Source organism: Podarcis pityusensis, assembly GCF_964106645.2.
Source record: "Podarcis pityusensis genome assembly, chromosome: 2".
NCBI lineage: Eukaryota > Metazoa > Chordata > Lepidosauria > Squamata > Lacertidae > Podarcis > Podarcis pityusensis.
This window is the reverse complement of record NC_138029.1, coordinates 33,427,712-33,446,994: the sequence shown is the minus strand read 5'-3', so window position 1 is coordinate 33,446,994 and position 19,283 is coordinate 33,427,712. Positions and strand designations below refer to the sequence as shown.

The 19,283-nt window shown below is 50.6% G+C and overlaps 1 protein-coding gene and 1 long non-coding RNA gene across 5 annotated transcripts in view; one reads left to right on the top strand and one right to left on the bottom strand.

Moving 5' to 3' along the window:
- The window catches only part of LOC308470725, a 37,220-nt gene extending 35,048 nt beyond the window's left edge, over positions 1 to 2,172 (bottom strand). Inside the window, exon 1 of the long non-coding RNA XR_013982601.1 lies at positions 1,836 to 2,172. This is a non-coding gene — a long non-coding RNA (uncharacterized lncRNA). The remainder of the gene's footprint in view (positions 1 to 1,835) is intronic.
- The window catches only part of LOC308470662 (uncharacterized protein), a 103,784-nt gene that overhangs the window by 9,458 nt on the left and 75,043 nt on the right, over positions 1 to 19,283 (top strand). The window lies entirely within an intron of this gene.

Sequence of the window (19,283 nt, the reverse complement as noted above, 5' to 3'; positions counted from 1 at the left end):
TTGTTAAGTGAGAAGGGTAAGGAATGTTTGGTACCTGATAAATTGCAGGCAGGGCCTGTGCAAGAGCAGAAGAGTGTCGCTGATCCGGGAAACTTACTCTGCTGTGTTGCATCTGGAATCATTGGGACAGACTTAAGGCCGCTGGAATGAAGGACTTAGGCTAGGCATAGGAAAACTCCAGCCCTCCAAATGTTTGGGACTACAATTCCCACCTTCCCTAGCTAACAGGACCAGTGGTCAGGGATGATGGGAATTGTAGTCCCAAACATCTGGAGTTTGCCTATGCCTGACTTAGACACTTCAAGCTTGTCATGTCCAGATCAGGAATACCTGAGTCAATAGGAAGTTGGAGGGGAGCAAAAACCTGGTGGTGCATCCATTTGTAGCAGGGAAGGTTGGCCTGGATGGCAGGACCCTGGACAGCTCCAGCCTGATAAACTTGCTCTGGAGCCCACCATATTCTCAGCCTAGCTACTTATCTGAGGGTCCATTTCTTTGGGGTGGAAGGAGGAGTTTAAAGAGGCAGTCCTATCTAGAGCAGCGGTTCTCAACCTGTGGGTCCCCAGATGATGTTGGACTACAACTCCCATCACCCCTGAGCTCTGGCCTTGCTAGCTAGGGGTAATGGGAGTTGTAGTTCAACAACATCTGGGGCCCATAGGTTGAGAAAGGCTGATCTAGAGCATAGTAAGATAGGCTCTAAATAACTGCTACTCAGTTATTTTAAGCTGGGTGTGTTATCAGCTTCGCTAGGTGAAGGCAGAGACTGGGGGAGTCCTTGGGGATAAGGAGACCACCCTAGTAGCCTGCAGCTCAGGGGCTCCATTTCAGGGTGCTGGGATGGGGAGGATGCATGTTTGACAAGGTCAGTAATCAGAGATGAGGGAAGGTGTAGCCCACCAACAGCTGGAGGGGTTGCATGTTCTCCACCCCTATGTTAAAGGCACAGAGGTCCATTCCTCCTTTCGTCTCCTGACCTTCAATGGACCCAGAACATAGCACAGATCCCACTTACCACATTCAGTTATCCCTGCTTGAATAGCTATGCAGAAGAGGGAATTTTGGCAAATGCAGCTTCTCATGCAGAAATAGACCACATCTGCTGATTCCCCCCCCCAAAAAACTACTTGCTTATTAAAAAAATAATTTAGTTTTACTTATTGCAATTTGTTTTTAAACAATGCAATTATAATTATATTAAACAGCAATTACCGTATTTTTCGCCCTATAGGACGCACTTTTTCCCCTCCAAAAATGAAGGGGAAATCTGTGTGCGTCCTATGGGGCGAATGCAGGCTTTCGCTGAAGCTTGGAGAGCGAGAGGGGTCGGTGCGCACCGACCCCTCTCGCTCTCCAGGCTTCAGGAAGCTATCAGCAAGCCTGGGGAGCCCGCGGGAGTTCCCGCAGGGCTCCCTAGGCTGAGGATAGCAGCCTGCTGCACGGAGTGCGGGGAGCGCTGAAGCAGAGCGCCCCGCGCTTCGGGCAGACATCGGGCAGCCCCACAAGCTCGGGGGACAGCGGGGAGGCGCAGCGCCACCATCCCGCTGTTCCTCGACCTGGTTTGGAGGCTGGCGCTGGGGAGTGCGCTTCTCCCCAGTGCCAGCCCCACAAGCTCGGGGACAGCGGGGAGGCGGAGTGCCGCCATCCCGCTGTTCCCCGACCTGGTTTGGATTCCCCGACCTGGTTTTGGGGGGGAAATAAAGGAAAAAAAATTTCCCTTTATTTCCCCCCCAAAAAACTAGGTGTGTCCTATGGGCCGGTGCGTCCTATGGGATGAAAAATACGGTATATCATGTAAAGAACTAAGAGCCCAACTCTCCTTTGCATCTGCTTACCCTAGGTTGGTTCCACCTCAGGTGTACTTTGCTGCCTTGAAGCCGCCACAGATTCAGGTTTGGTGGCAGGTCATCCCATGTAATGCATTTTTAACATAAGGACTGTTAGTATTTTCCTGGAATTCTCACAACTAATGCAATACATTTAACAGACCTAACCCAACCCTTAGCTTCAGCGGTGGCTGGTGCCTGCTGAGACTGGTCAGCAGAAGGCAGGGGGAGCAACAGTAGGTTGAGTGAAAGCCAATGAGAACTAGAGTCAATTAATTGTAGCTTGTCCCCATCCTCCTCCCTGCTGACCTCAACTTCCTCTGAGCCTCCTTCTCCTGAGGCCCCTCCCTCCCTCCCTCCCTCCCTCCCTCCCTCCTACTACTAATAATGGCCTCTTTCCTCTCAACTCCATGTCCTTTTGTGACATCACAGGCAGCTCGCAGCCAATGGCAACCGCTGGGGATGCATCAACACAGCTCCCCCTTGCCTCGCAGTTGTGGGGGCACCTCAGCAGTGATTCATTTATTATTAAATATATATATATATTTATAGCCCACCTTTCCAGTGTACAGACACTAGGGAGGGGCACACCACAAAACCCTGTTATCTGATGGGCTTCCAAAGGTGAAGATCAACCAGCTTACATCCACAAACACCAGCCTTATGGCACCAACTGGTTTTCAAACACGAGTTCTGCTGGCTTCCACCCACCTTCTGCCAGTTTCCACTAGGTCCATCACTTCTGGCCATGGATATCGGCTGCCTTCAGTGAGTTGGTTAGTAGTTCACAGTGTGCCACTGTCATGTGATCACTTCCATCCCTCTGCCGGTTCGCTACCTCTAGCTAGAAGATGACTGGGCAATGCTGAATAGCACAGCCGTTGCCCACTGTGTTCTGCAGGGCAAGAGGGAAAGGCTCACTTTTATATACACTCAGCTGCCATGGGCTTTTGTGATGTCACAAATAGCCTGTAGCCAATGGCAACAAGCTGGAGATGCAGCATTCTAATCTCCCCAGGCCTCACAAATCCCGCTCTGATCTCCCTTCAGCAACTGTATTAGCAGTTTTGAGATGCCGATATGCGCATGATTCTTATTCTTATTCTTCATAATAATAATAATTAATAATTTTATTAGTCTTTTCCACACAACACAAAAAATATCAAAAAATAACAATACACAAAACACAAAAACCAACATTCAAAAAACCAAATCCATATCTTACAAGTTAATAATATAAACACTAAAAAGAAAAACAAACATTGACTTCCACCAATCCTTTACCTCTCATTGTGTCTTCCTGTTTTCCTTATCATCTCTATCCTAGCATCCAGATATAAATCCCTCTTCCTTATCCTTTCACTTCACAAGGTTATTCCAGACTCAGCCAGATTTCTGTCCTCAAACCTTGGCTTTTAAGGTATTCATTTAGACACTCCCATTCCTTTTTCACTTCACTTTTTGGTTTTTGCCTTATTATATCTGTCAATTTGGCTAGTTCTAAATATTCTGAAAGCTAATATGTGCGTGATTCAGTAATTGTGTTACTGAGGACGATCCATTGCGGGATATAAACGAATCGTTCTCTTCCCAACGAAAGGTTAGGGTGGATGATTTCTGGCCATGAATAGCTGCTTGATGCAGTGTCAGAAAATCTGAGAGGGAAGCATAACTTATTGTGACTGTCATCACAGGTTTCTTACTAAACCTGATGGCCAAGCTGGGAATCACAAGCCCACTCCTGCCCTCTCTGCAGCAATGAACATCTGATTCCACAAACCTTATGGCAGACTGACATGGAGCCATGTATCCACTCCCCCCTGCCCCCCCCGTCCCGCCTCCAATGTCCTACCCTGGCCATTCGTTACTAGGGTGACAAAGGAGAGACTTTAACATAAATGGGAGAAGATGAGTGAAGCAGAGCAGAAACTCATTCTCCCCCCTCCTTTTGCTTAAAATGGTTGCATAAGCTTTGGGGAAGCCTTCACTGCCAAGAGGAGCTGCCCACACTCCTGTTTTGAAATGAATGAGCAAGATGTTTATTTTTCATCCTTTGAAAATTATTCCTATAATGTTTGTGATCCCTTATAACTGGGAAAAAAAGAACATCAGGTCTGCAATGGGATGATAATGTTGGCAACTGAAGTTGTGTTATGCAGGCTCTGTTGCGTGTACCTTAAGAGAACAGTGATTTCTGCAGATTCCTTGAAATTTTGAAAACCTCAGAAAGATTTCACTTGGAAGATGTGGATAACACCAAGATGTTATTTTGTCACACCGCTGTTCCTACTTTATCTGCAGCACTCCATCTTTCCTGAGTGCAAACATATCGTAGTAGCGGGGGGCAGCAATGTACCATATTTTTTGCTCTATAAGACTCACCTTTTCCCTCCTAAAAAGTAAGGGGAAATGTGTGTGCGTCTTACGGAGCGAATGCAGGCTGAGCAGCTATCCCAGAAGCCAGAACAGCAAGAGGGATTGCTGCTTTCACTTCGCAGCGATCCCCTCTTGCTGTTCTGGCTTCTGAGATTCAGAATTTTTTTTTCTTTTCCTCCTCCAAAAACTAGGTGTGTCTTGTGGTCTGGTGCGTCTTATAGAGCGAAAAATACGGTAATTGATATTAAAGTACATGTCAGGAACTGCTGCAGCTATGATAGGTCACTTCCTGATTACCTGTTTACTGGGAATTCATCCTGATTTGTTTGCAGGGAGGTTAGATGGCACCATCTATTTATCGAGCATTCATTCAAATATATCCAGTCATTCTTGAGAAAGACAGATGCCAACAACATTTAAATTTGCTGATTGATTAATTGCACTTATATCCTTCATTTTTTGCCAAAGAGCTCAAGGTGACCTCTGTGGGTTCTCTCCTTCCTCATTTAAACTCCACAACATCCCTTTTATGATACTTTAGATCAGTGGGTGACTGACCTAAGGTCACCCAGTGAGCTTTATGGCTGAGACGGGATTTAAACCCTGGCTTCCCAGGTCCTAGTCAAAACACTCGTACCACTCTGGCTCTCTTTTCAAGGAAGTTAGAAAACATTACGTCGAGCAAGTGTTGTCCCTCACTTTGCAGTGAGGTGGCGCTGTGGTCTAAACCACTGAGCCTCTTGGGCTTGCCAATTAGAAGGTTGGCGGTTTGAATCCCTGCGACGGGGTGAACTCCCATTGTTCTGTGCCAGCTCCTGCCAACCTAGCAGTTCGAAAGCACGAAGTGCAAGCAGATAAATAGGTACCGTTGCGGCGGGAAGGTAAATGGCGTTTCCGTGCGTTCTGGCTTCCGTCATGGTGCTGCGTTGTGCCAGAAGTGGTCTAGTCATGCTGGCCACATCACCGGGAAAGCTGTCTGTGGACAAACGCCGGCTCACTCGGCCTGAAAGCGGGATGAGTGCTGCAACCCCATAGTCGCCTTTGACTGGACCGTCCAAGGGTCCTTTACCTTTACCTTTTACCTTTGTCACTTCCCTTGTTGCAAAAAGCCCATATCTGAGTAGGGGGCGGGGGATTCTGTTCAAAAACTCCCAATCAACTATACACAGACAACCTGAATTTCCTGGTACGTGATTTAACACCCCCCCCCCCGATAGTGACAGTTTGGATGTGGCAATAGATAACATTTACTTTTACTCAGTGCTATTTTTCTAGAAAAAGAGGTGCCAGAACTCACCGTGAACACTTCTCCGATCATGGCAATGGCGCCCACCTGAGAGGTGCCGGAACTGAGTTCTGGTGAGTTCTGGCTGGGAAAAAAGCCCTGCTTTTACTTCAGAAAAAGAACTTGGAGTCTCAGGATTCCTCGTTTTCTTGGAAGATAGGTCTAAGCTGCACAGAAACAATGAACTCATCCTAGCACAGGTCCATATGTAGCCAGACCAGCAACGTCAACACAGAAGAGGGAGGGATGAGCAGGCTGACTGGGGGTGGGGGAAGAGAGATCTGGCAGGGAAAGCACCAGAATCCTCCTTGCACCTGCTCATGCTTCACTAGAAATGTTTCCCCCTCACAACTTCATAGGAAATTGGCACGGGCTGTACGATGACACTCAGCACGTGCCACCCCAGTGATTAAGCTTGGTCCTGAAGTAGGTGAGGTCATTAGTACACCAGAACCCGCTCGTGCTATTCTTCGTGTGTACAAAGGTTGTTAATGCAGGGCGGAATGTGGATGTGCATTTTCACTTCATGTGCTCATTATGCATCGCTTTCAGTAAAAGCCAATCTCGGCTCCAGTGGAACAGACTTTGTGACATGGTAGGGCTCCCCTTTGCTTGAGTATAACAGAGGCTCAACAGTCATGTGTCAGGGATGCTATCACGTGGGTGGAGCTGTGGTTTAAACAACAGCTCCTCTTGGGCTTGCTGATCAGAAGGTTGGCGGTTCGAATCCCCCCGATGGTGGTGAGCTCCCGTTGCTCTGTCCCAGCTCTTGCCAACCTAGCAGTTCAAAAGCATGCCAGTGTAAGTTGATAAATAGGTACCGCTGTGGCGGGAAGGTAAATGGCATTTCTGTGCACTCTGGCTTCCGTCATGGTGTTCCGTTGCACCAGAAGCGGTTTAGTCATGCTGGCCACATGACCCAGAAAGCTGTCTGCAGACAAATGCCGGCTCCCTTGGCCTGAAAGTGAGATGAGCACTGCATCCCATAGTCACCTTTGACTGGACTTAACCATCTAGGGGTCCGTTATCTTTACTTTTTAACATTCCCTCCTGCATTGCTGACCTGGCACTGAGCAGAAGGGTGGACTGGGGGACCTTCAAGATCCAGCCATATAATTCCATTATTTTAGACCTGAAAAACATCATAAACATAGCTCAGTTGGTGGAGATGGAGACTTTTAACTTCAGGGTGATGGGTTTTGCCATGTTGGGCAAAAAATCCTGCATTGCAGGGAGCTGGACTAGATGATCCTCATGATTCCTTCCAACTTTACAGTTCTATGATTCTATGATAAATTCATCAGTTTTCAACTATCCACAGGAAGTATGCACAGTCCTCTCTGGCAAGAGCAGGGGTGGTCAACCTTTTTATACCTACCGCCCACTAATGCATCTTTCTTGATGGTAAAATTTCCTTACCGCCCACCAGTGCTCGATGGAAGGAGGATTCAGCTTCTGCTGTAGAACCTGCTACCGCCCACCTAGAATCCTGAAACGCCCACTAGTGGTTGGTAGGGACCAGGTTGACAACCCCTGGGCTAGAGCATCCTGTGAAAATGCGTACAACTGGTGTGCTCTAGCATATGGTGGAGATGGAGGAGTGGTATTGTGTTGGCTGGCAACAGTAGTCTGCACACTGTAGCTGTGCATATATAACATAGCCAGGTCAATGTGGGGATCTGGGACTGCAGGGCAAGACGGCGCAATGCTATACGGGATAATGCCCTGAGCAAACCAAGAAAGGCACACACTCGGGTTTCTTAAAATGCTTACACTGTCAAATAGAATTGAAAAATGGAAGCACAGAAATTGCTTACGATCTAAAACGCCTCAAGAATTATGGTAAATATAATCGTGCGTTTCTGGGATATTGTTTTGCTGCTGCTATGTGTATGTCTTTACAATAAGCTTATTGCAAGTCGTTTGGTGCTTCAGTTTTATTGTTATTTTATGGATTGTAAGCCGCCTTGATTATTTTATAGCAAGGCAGGGTAGAATTATTATTTATATATGAATGCAATATTTCAAAACAGAAGTTCCCTAGTTAGGCGATGCTAGTGCTGATCTAGAGGCATTGCAGAGGAGGAGAAGGTGGAATTTTCACCGGCATCACTTCAGATTGTGGGTGGGGGAATCATAAGAACAGAAAAATAGGCCTGCTGGATGAGGCCAATGACCCATCTAGTCCAGCATCCTGTTCTCACAGTTGCTGACCAGATGCCTGTGGGAGGCTTCCAAGCTGGACATGAGCACAACAGCCCATCTGCCCACCAGAGATTCCTAGCAACTGATATTCAGAGGCATAATGCTTCTGATAGTGAAGGCTGAACACATCTTTTAAAGCTGTGCCATTATATATATATATAAAACATCCCTACATGAGGACAAACTTTTTCCTATGATATGCATACCCTCCAACATTTCTCTGATGAAAATAGGGACATCCTAAGGAAAAGTGGGACATTCCAGGATCAAATCAGAAACCGGGGCGGCTTCTCTAAATCCTGCTTCTAGGAAATATGGACACTTGGAGGGTCTGGATATGTACTTTAATGTAGCCCTAATGTACAGTGGTACCTTGGGGTGAGAACTTAATTCATTCTGGAGGTCCGTTCTTAATCTGAAACTGTTCTTAACCTGAGGTACCACTTTAGCTAATGGGGCCTCCTGTTGCCGCCGCGTCGCCACCGTCCGATTTCTGTTCTCATCCTGAGGTAAAGTTCTTAACCCAAGGTACTACTTCTGGGTTAGCAGAGTCTGTAACCTGAAGCGTCTGTAACCTGAAGTGTCTGTAACCCGAGGTACCACTGTATTTGTTTCCTACATGCAGGGTATGTTTTGTGTGTGCGCACGCACGCAGCATTCAAAATGACAGCAACTCCCCCCCCCAAAAAAAAATCTGTTGCCCACCAAGTGCTGTTGGATTCCAACTCCCATCAACCCCAGCCAGCATGCCCAGTGGTCAGGAACGATGGCAGTTTCTGTCAAGCAAGATCAGGGTTGGAACAGGCTGTTGGAGAATCCTTCCACCGCAGTCTGCCAGCTCATGCAAAGTAATGGGCTGATATTGTCTAGTTACGGTGCAGGACGTTTCATATCCCAGGGGTGTGGATATAACAGCAATGCAGAGCTTTGGTTTGGTAGTGAATCATATACTACACTTGTGCAATTCAGGCCACTGTGGCCTTCCTGGAAAAGACTCTCTCCACTCATGTAAATGAATGGAACTTCACTGATTAGAGAGCTCTTCTAATTCCTTTTGTCCTTATCTTTGTCCCTCTTTCCTCCATTTCCAGCAAAGGAATGCAACCAGAGCCAGGATCCTTTTTCATAGCTGACAGTTTATGAATATTTATAGAGGAATATTGAAATAATGGGCACCACAATACAGAATTAGTCACGGAGACCATGATGGATTGAGAATGCTCGCTGCAATGGTACTTGAGTTATTCTCCCAACTCTGCTGCTACTTTCGGGATCTCCTGGGTTTGTGGTAAAACAAGGCTAAGACCAAAAGGATAGCCTTTTAAGAGCTGCCTTTACTGGACATCCCACTCATGTCCTAGCAAGGCCTTTAATCCCCCCCCCCCCGGCCCTGGGGTCCTGCCATTTCTTTATGACTCATCAGTGGGTACAGCTGGGCTCTCGGCTCCTTTCTTGTGGAATCTGGCAAAGACCAGCCGCAGGCTAACATCAGAGACTTAGGCCACACCATACATGGAAGCACTGTTATACCACTTTTAACAGTCATGGCTTCCTCCAAAGAATCCTGGGAACTGCAGCTGGTTAACAGCGATGAGAGTTGTTAGAGCTACAACCCTCAGCTTTCTTTGGGAAGAGGGATGGGTTTGTTTTTAAACCACTCTGAAAATTGTAGCTCTGTGAGGGGAGTAGGCAGGTCCAACCCAAGACATTTTGGCACTTGAGGCGAACCACAAAATGGCGCTCTCCTCCACCTGCCAGGGAAGAAGAGGTGAGTAAAGATTTACCTCAGGAACAAGGGGAGAATTAAGATCTACATCAGGAGCAAGCGGGTAGTGAAGATCTACATCAGGAACAAGGGAGGGGGAAATCAAATCAACACTACCCAATTTAACAAGAGGGAAAAGGGCCCACTCTGAATCATGTGAGGTGGGTACAGAGCCCCTGAGACCCTAGAGGGCAGCCTCCACCATTTCCTCCCAAGGGGTTGTAGGAAACCAGCAGTGCCTTCCATTAACCAAAAGGCCACTGTGGAGGCAGCATGGGGTGGGGGTTGCCAGGGCGGCAGCAGATCCAGCCTCCAAGGTGTGTGCTAACCCTGTGGATCCTGTTGCCAGAGGCGGTCACCTCATCTTGCCTCATGGATGGGCCGGCCCTGGGAATAGGGGCTCTCTAAACAACTCTCAGCATCCTTAACAAACTACAGCTCCCAGGAGTCTTTGAGGGAAGCCATAACTGTTGAAGGGGTAAAATAGTGTTTTAAATACACAATGTGAATATGGCTTTGGAGAACATTGTGTTGCTTCTTTGCAACTGGAATGCAGAAGCATCTCTGCTTCCAGCAGTGGAGATACCTCCATGGGAATGAAAGGGGACATTGACTAAAACGAACAGTGCAAATAATTAGAAGTGGTCCTTAGGCCAAATCCCCACCTTTCTGACCATTTCTGGCCTGAAATCTTGCAGCTCTGCTAAATCAAACTTGGAACACGAATGGAAACTGATTCGGTTCTGAACATTGTTCTCCCAGTCCAGCCATTCCATTGAATCTAATCCATCTGAAGTTGCACTGGACTCAAGCTTTCCCCTGTGCCCTTTGAACATTCACTCCAGCCTTCCATCTATTCTATTGTACTTTAACCCCGCAGCGCTGTTGTTGAGAAATAAATGAGGCTAACAGGTTCTGTGTTTGCTGCATGTCTGTGCGGTATTTTATTGTTCCTCTGCGAAGACAGTAATCTGTCCTGCTGGCATGAGGAGCACCAGCGAGTTGACAAAGGCTGGTTTCCCTAGGCTGCTATTTCAACTGATGTTGCTTTTAATAACCCAGGAGACTTGCTTGGGCATGTTCCTTTCTCCACACTTTATGACGAAGCCAGGACTAAACGTATATAGCCATTTAAAACACACACACACACACACACACACACACACACATTTTTTGTATGTGCTGGGCAAAACATGGCCAAATTGTTTACAAGGAGGAGGGAAGGCAGTTTTTGAGCTTCTAAGAGGGTGATGGAGGCAGCTGAGAGTGAGAAACGAAACTTAATTGAGAAAATGAGCGCTAGACAGAAACCCGTGTCTGTGCACGTGGGGGCTGCAAAGGGATTCAGGGCAAATATATTTCCCTGGTGCCTCTCCTGGAGCCAGATCTAGGGTGTCCACTTATGGATGCAGCACCCCCCCCCCCGGAGGAAATGCACCACCCAAAATAGAGGACAAAAAGGAGACAAATCGAATCAAATCTGCATGTGCTAATTTAGATGTGTAGCCAATATGTTGCCTTCCAGATGTTGGACTCTGGCTCTCAGCAGCCCCAGCCAGCACAGCCAAGAGTCAGACATGATGGGAGCTTTGATCCAGTAGCATCTGGAGGGAACCACATTGGCTGTTTCTGCTGCAGATGCAAATTTCAAAATTAATAAAAAATGCAGTACATCTCATTATAGTAGGGGAAACTAGGCAGTAGATGGTTGTGGACAACTTCAAGGCGCCTCCGGCTCTTCCTTCTCTGGGTTCTTTAAAGCAGACTTGGACCAGGCAGCTTTTCCAACATAGGGTCCCTAGGCAAGAAAGGGCTGCCCCCTGACAGCCCTTCCAATAGAGAACTGTCCTCTGTAAAGTTGCACAGCCCAAGCTACCCTCGTCTGGTCAGCAATTGTGGCTGCAATCCCTTACACAGGTCAGTGATCTTTTATATCTCCTGGTGCTCCTCTTTATTCCCTATATGTGTCTTCCATTTCTGTCTTTCACTTGAGATGGCAGGTAAGCCTCTAGGTGACAGGCAAATGAGGGAGGGGATGAATTACAGGACAAAGGAGCATGCTGGAGAGAGCAGGCACGGCTTCCTTGTCACCTGCATAGGGTGGCGCTGTGGTCTAAACCACTGAGCCTCTTGGGCTTGCTGATCAGAAGGTTTGCGGTTCAAAACCCTGTGATGGAGTGAGCTCCTGTTGCTCTGTCCCAGCTCCTGCCTACCTAGCAGTTCGAAAGTAAGCCACTGCAAGTATATAAATAGGTACCAATGTGGCGAGAAGGTAAACGGCATTTATGTACACTCTGGCTTCCATCACAGTGTTTTGTTGCGCCAGAAGTGGTTTGGTCATGCTGGCCACATGACCTGGAAAGCTGTCTGTGGACAAACGTCGGCTCCCTCGGCCTGAAAGCGAGATGTGTCGCAACCCCATAGTCACCTTTCTCTGGACTTAACCGTCCAGGGGTCCTTTGCCTTTTTACCTTAGCAGAAAGCCCATTAAAATATAGCAGTGTGTAACCTGATACTCAAATGTGAAATGCGTATACGCATTGTGTCGTTCAAGGTTTCTAGAGATAAGCAGACAAGAACTAACAGCAATCTCTTTGTTGCAAAGAGCTTGTGCGTTGTAATAGTGGGGGGAATATGTAAAAAAGCATGGCATCTCCTTTGTTCACACTGAAGCCAGATGAAGTTGAGCTAAAAATGCTTATAATGCTGTATTTGGAGATGCTCCTACAAGACATCTCTCGTTCTTTAGTTGTTAGCAGACTGATTCTCCTTGTTTGTTTGACAGAAAAAAACAAACACAGGGCAGCTTGTTGTGTGTTCTCTAGTGTGTCTTCCAGAGTTGCCAGAGTATCTGTTTGTAAGCCTCTCATTCCAGGGTAGGGATGGCTGAACCTGTCCATCTCAGTTTGCCTCAGTTTCTTATTTTTCAGATCTTAGGTTCACTTTCCCACATTTCCACAACAGTTTGCAATTTAAAGAACAAAAGAGAGAAATGTCCTGATGAATATTATTCAGCATTTTAGTGCAAATTTCTCCTACTGGATACATTTTGTGTATGCAGTTTTGCCTAATCTACACATTTTTACAAAGCTATGATCTCTAATAGAATGCATTTTTGTACATTAGGTTCACAAATGCAAACTTTTTAATGCACACTTCACCCTAGTATATGTGTTTTTGTACACAATACTTGGCTGCAGAACCGCGTTGCAAAAATCATGTGGATTTCAAAGGATGGCTGTCTTTTTTGGTCTGCATGTTGTTTCAGAAAGTATGCATTAGCTAGACTTTAAATACAAACAAAATACAATTTCTCCCCCACCCCAAGTTCCCATATATCTGCATACGCCAGTGTCAGGGGTTCAGGAGCAGAGGCAAGGGCAAGGGAGGAAACAGAGAGCGAGGGGGAGGAGGCAGAAGAAAAGATGAGTGATGACGACGACCCGAGATCTCCGAGTCTTTCCAGTGAATCAGAAGATTCACAGAAAGGAGCACCAGTGGCCAGGGCAAGGGGGGAGCCTAGGGGGACACCCCAGGAAGATAGAGCCAGAGGGGACTCAGAGGGGAGCAGTTGGAAATCGGGACCAGCGTCACCGCCAGAGAGCAGGGAAGAGGAAGGGCGCCAGGGATCAAGCGCTGGCAGCTCACAACAGGGGGGAGGGCACGAGTCAGGAGTGGCCACACCTCCATCGGGGAGCGAAGAAACGGTCAGACGGAAGGTGGAAGGTTGGGCGCGCGCGACAAGTTCAAATGCACAGGAAGGTGGCGCAGTAGGCAGCCCGGAAAGGGAGCCAGGTCCTAAAGCCCGCCGAAAGGAGGGAGAAGAGTCAGGGGGGTCAGCGTCAGCGTCAGAGGAATCCCGGAAGGAAGAGACCCCGGGGGGCAGAGGGACCCAGAGAAGAACAGTCAGGCGGAAAAGGTGGAGCAAGGCTAGGATATTAAGTGGGTGTACAAGGGGCGGAGACTCAGATGGAGCTTCGCCGATCTAACCATTAGACGTAGGGTTGCACGCAGCAGCTTGAGAATGGAAACTGTAACTCAATAAAGACTTTTATTTAATGATCGCTGGCTAGCGTGATCCTCTGTGAGCTAGGATCTGGAAGCAACTCTGACAGTAAGCTCCATCTCATAAATTGTGGGCATCTACAGCCTCGCGGAGAGGAGAGAAAGCGGGTGCCTACTAGCGAGCTCACGAACGGCAGACAACATGACGGCCGAACAGCAGATAGTGGAACTCAGAGAAGCAGTGTCGCGCCTGAATGCCGAGGCTCTTGCATCCAGGAAGAGAGAGGAGGACGCAGCTGCCGCCTACAGGGATCTCCAGGTCAGGTTGGAAGTGCTTACGAAGCAAGGGCAACTGACACCCAAACCGGAGGGGATTGGGTTGGGGAGACGAACAGGCGGTCTGGTCTCTCACTTCGATGGGAATTTGCAACAGTACCCCAACTTTAGAGCAGATGTAATGTGTGCACTGCAACTGCTGAACAAAGACTTTAGAGATGAGCAAGAGAAGGTGGGATTCATCATGTCCCATTTGCATGGAGATGCTAAAGAATGGCTGCGCAATTTGTGGAGAGATAAGGATCCGGCGCTCCAAAATGCGGATGCCTTTATTAAAGCGATGGATGGGTGCTTTTTATCAAGCATTGACGTGGATCTTGCTCGGCAGCAGATACATGGACTGAAGCAAGGGAGGGCCAGCGTAAGGCAGTACCATGCCCGCTTTTTCGCTTTGGTCAGTGCCCTGGAATGGGACAGAGATTCGGCTCCTGTAAGAGACCTGTTTTGGGAGGGATTGCACGGCTCGGTTAAAGATGAAATTGCGAGGGGGGAGAGACCCCGGACCACGCAGGAGATCGTTCAGAGGGCGCTGGCGGTGGGGGTGCGGCTGGAAGGACGTCCGTGGAGCAGGGACGAAGGGCGTGGAGGGCGCGAACCAGCCAGGGGCTCCTCCTTCCTTCCCAGAGAAGCAGCGCGTGCGCAATCCACGCCTCCGCCAGGAGGAGGAGCGGAACCTATGGAGGTTGGAGGTGCAAGGGCTCAGTCAGCAGCCAGAGCCCTAGCACCGGCAGCAGTGAAAGCGAAGCCTCCTAGAGGGAACAGGAAGTGTTACATCTGCGATGATCCACAGCATATGGCGAAAGAGTGTCCCCAGAGGCTCCACAAGCACACTGCAGCCTCAGCAATGGTAACTGCAGCAACGCAGCAAGGACAACCACAGCAGGGAAACGACGGAGTCTGGTTGGAAGAGGCACTGGGGCCCAGCCAGACGTGTCAGTGAAGCAGTCCCCAGAGATTTTACAGCCCATGGACCCCCTCCCGCCCAAACCGGTAGTGAGGCTCACCGCGTCGCTCCAGCTGCCCAATGGAATCACCATGGACGTGCCAATCACCATTGACTCCGGAAGCAATGCGGACTTTATAGGGCAGGACTTTGTCGACCGGCACGCTATACAGTTGCTGCCTGCCACGCTGCCCCTGCAGGTTGTCACGGTGGATGGCAGGGAGCTGCTAGGGGGGCAAGTGGTGAAGCAGACGCCACCAATGGTGATGCGACTTGGGAATCACAGGGAAATCATCAGCTTCAATGTCACTCAACTATCGGACACGCCCATTGTATTGGGCATGAGTTGGCTGGACAAGCACAGCCCGACGCTGGCTTGGTACCAGAGGCAGCTGACCTTCGGCTCTTCCTTTTGCGCTGAACACTGCATCGTGCCCAGGCAGGAAGGAGAGGAAGAGGAGTCACAGCTGCAGCTAGGCACGCTGCAAGCGGTTCCCCACAAGTACGCAGAATTTTTGGAGGTTTTCTGCGAGAAGGAGGCAGACAGGCTACCCCCCCACAGACCATATGACTGCAAAATTGACCTGCTGCCGGGGGCGGCGCTGCCCAAAGGGAAGCTGTATTCCATGTCTGAGGACGAACTGCAGGAACTCAAAGAGTTCATAGATCATAATTTGGAGCGCGGTTTCATCCGAGAGTCCAAGGCAGCGGGGGGCAGTCCGGTATTCTTTGTAAAGAAGAGGGACACGCCCCAAAAAAGACTTGTAGTGGACTTTCGCATCTTGAACAGTGTGACCAAGCCATCGGACTTCCCCATGCCCCGAATCGACGACCTCCTCGCAAAGGTACGGAAGGGCAGAGTGTTCACCAAGTTGGACCTGCGAGGGGCATACAACCTCATTCGCATGCGGGAAGGAGATGAGTGGAAGACAGCCATGTTCACGCCCCTGGGCACCTACGAATATAGAGTTATGCCTTTTGGATTGCAAAATGGCTCCCACGTTTTTCAAGCTTTCATGCATCACGTGTTGGCGGGGCTCCTCTACAAGACGTGCGTCTGTTTCTTGGATGACATCCTGATCTTTTCGGAATCGCAGCAGGAGCATGACAGACACGTCAAGGAAGTGCTGAGCAGGCTACAGCAACATAGGCTTTACGCCAAGCTGGAGAAGTGCCAATTCGACGTGACCGAGGTGGATTTCCTGGGCTACAAGTTGTCTGATAAAGGGCTCGCCATGGACAGCGCCAAGGTCCGAGCAGTGTTGGATTGGAAAAGCCCACGCAACCGGAAGGAGGTCCAACGGTTTGTCGGCTTCGCGAACTTCTATCGCAAGTTTATCAAAGGCTTTGCGATGCAGACAGCGGCCATCACGGACACGCTCAGCTCCAAGAAAAAGAAGTTCATCTGGACAGAGCAGGCGGAGCAGTCCTTTCAGGCACTCAAGCGTCTCTTCGCGTCGGAAGAGCAGCTGCTTCATGTCAACCCCAGCAGGCCGATGAGGGTGGAGACAGACGCTTCGGACAGAGCCGTGGGAGCAGTCCTGCTGCAGAAAGACCCGCAGGGGGTTTGGAGGCCGGGAGCGTTTTACTCAAGGAAGCTCAGCAAGTCCGAACAGAACTACACCATCTGGGACAGGGAGTTGCTGGCCATTCATGCAGCGTTCAAAGCGTGGAGGCACTTCCTGATCGGCGCCAAGCACACGGTGCAGGTCTGCACGGACCACAAGAATCTAGAGCACTGGCGCACGGCACAGTTCCTGAACCAGAGGCAGATACGTTGGGCTGAGTTCTTTGCGAATTTCGACTTCCGAATAGAATATGTCCCGGGGGACACCAACATCATGGCGGATGCTCTCTCCCGTAAGCCACAGTATCTGGAGGAGGCAACGCCAGCGGCCGCCATGCACATCTTCGCACCGACAGTGTGGGCGTGCGCGGCGGCAACAGTTGACCTGGATGCGGTGCGACGAGCGTTGCAGGATGACTCCTTCGCGCAAGCAAAGATGGCAGAGGTGCACAGGGGCACGGCAGCGACCGACGAGTTCCAGCTGCGAGATGGTTTGCTCATCCGTAAAGGGGCCATCTACGTGCCGGGAGACGAACTTCGCGCCAAGGTACTGCAGCAGCTGCACGACGCGCCCACTGCAGGGCACTTTGGCAAGGAGAAGACGGTGGAATTAGTAGCCAGAGACTTCTGGTGGCCCGGAATGAGAGGGGAAGTCGCGGACTACGTGGCGAGGTGTGACACCTGCCAGAGGGCCAAACCAGTGCACAGACCGCCGGCCGGACTGCTGGAACCGCTGCAAACTCCGTTCGAACCATGGGAGAGAGTGGCCCTGGACTTTGTCACGGATCTGCCCAGCTCGAGGGGCAAGACGGCTGTGCTGGTGGTGGTGGACTTGTTCTCCAAGATGGCACATTTCATTCCGTGTGCGAAGGTGGCCACGGCGGAACAAACCGCCAAACTGTTCATAGACCACGTGTTCAAGGTTCACGGTCTGCCGCGGTCTATTCTGTCCGACCGAGGGCGACAGTTCATCTCGAACTTCTGGCAGAGGCTGATGGGCTTCCTGAACGTCAAGATCAACCTGGCGTCGGCTAGACACCCGCAGACCAACGGGCAAGCGGAGCGGGTCAATGCCATCATGCAGCAGTACCTGAGATGTTATGCGAATCAACAGCCTGCGACGTGGGTGGATTACTTGCCTCTCGCCGAGTTCGCCTACAACAACACGAAGCACGTGTCCACGGGGGTCACGCCGTTCTTCGCCAACAACGGGAGGCACCCCAGAACCTTCCCGGGACTGGAAAGAATGGGGGAGGGGGAGCCGCAAACAGCAGATGCGTTCGCGTCGGAGTTGCAGGAGGTCCACGATCAGCTGCGGCGGCACCTGGAGCTGGCTAAACACGCATACAAGGTACAAGCGGACAAACACAGAAGGGTTGGCGAAGAGATCCATGTGGGAGACTGGGTCTGGTTAGCAGCCCACGCAGTGCCGGCCAGGTCGTTGGCGAAGAAGAAACTAGGGCATAAACAACTGGGGCCCTACCAAGTCGAAGAACAGGTCAACCCGGTGGCTTTCAGGCTGGCTCTTCCGGAGGGTTCCAGAATGCATCCGGTGTTCCACAGATCGGTGCTCACTCCCTACAAGGCACCTCACAGGTTTCAGGAACCAGGAACGGCACCGGGTCCGCTCCGAGAGAGAACCGGGCAAGGGGGAGTGGCACAGGAGGAGCGCATCAACGAAGTCACGGAGATTTTGGACTCCAGATGGGGGGAAGAGGGGGTAGAATACCTTCTCGCCAAGGAGGGCACCCCGGCCAGTGCCAACAGCTGGGTGCCGGGCTACGCTTTAGACGAACCTCTGCTCAAAGAAGAGTTTCATGCCCTCTTCCCACACAGGCCAATGCCAGCAGACTTTTTCGACGACTGGCTTTTCACGCCCACGCTTTCAGCCAGCACGTTCCGGGGGTTCGACTCGGACGAGGAACCGACACGAGACGCCCGTTCCCCGGAGGGGTCACCCTCGGGATCTGCTTCAGAACCCTCGTATTGGTGGGATGATCGACCAGAGGAGCAGTTCCGCAGAAGGTGGCTGGAGGGTCCAGGACGAGCAACGTCTCCAGAAGGCAACGAGGGAGAGACGGACATGGACGTTTTCGGGGACGACCCGGGTTTCGAGCACGGCGGCACAGAGATGGAAGCGGAGGTGACCGTCGTCAACGAGAGCAGGGAGGAAGAACCGGAAGACTTCGGATGGCGGCCCGCCACGGGAAGCGAACTGTATCCGACATTCGTCCCCCTGACACAGCAGCACCCAGATCCCGCACCGGAAGGAGGGGAGGGGGGAAGAGGGGGCTTCGAGGGGGGGATGGATGTCAGGGGTTCAGGAGCAGAGGCAAGGGCAAGGGAGGAAACAGAGAGCGAGGGGGAGGAGGCAGAAGAAAAGATGAGTGATGACGACGACCCGAGATCTCCGAGTCTTTCCAGTGAATCAGAAGATTCACAGAAAGGAGCACCAGTGGCCAGGGCAAGGGGGGAGCCTAGGGGGACACCCCAGGAAGATAGAGCCAGAGGGGACTCAGAGGGGAGCAGTTGGAAATCGGGACCAGCGTCACCGCCAGAGAGCAGGGAAGAGGAAGGGCGCCAGGGATCAAGCGCTGGCAGCTCACAACAGGGGGGAGGGCACGAGTCAGGAGTGGCCACACCTCCATCGGGGAGCGAAGAAACGGTCAGACGGAAGGTGGAAGGTTGGGCGCGCGCGACAAGTTCAAATGCACAGGAAGGTGGCGCAGTAGGCAGCCCGGAAAGGGAGCCAGGTCCTAAAGCCCGCCGAAAGGAGGGAGAAGAGTCAGGGGGGTCAGCGTCAGCGTCAGAGGAATCCCGGAAGGAAGAGACCCCGGGGGGCAGAGGGACCCAGAGAAGAACAGTCAGGCGGAAAAGGTGGAGCAAGGCTAGGATATTAAGTGGGTGTACAAGGGGCGGAGACTCAGATGGAGCTTCGCCGATCTAACCATTAGACGTAGGGTTGCACGCAGCAG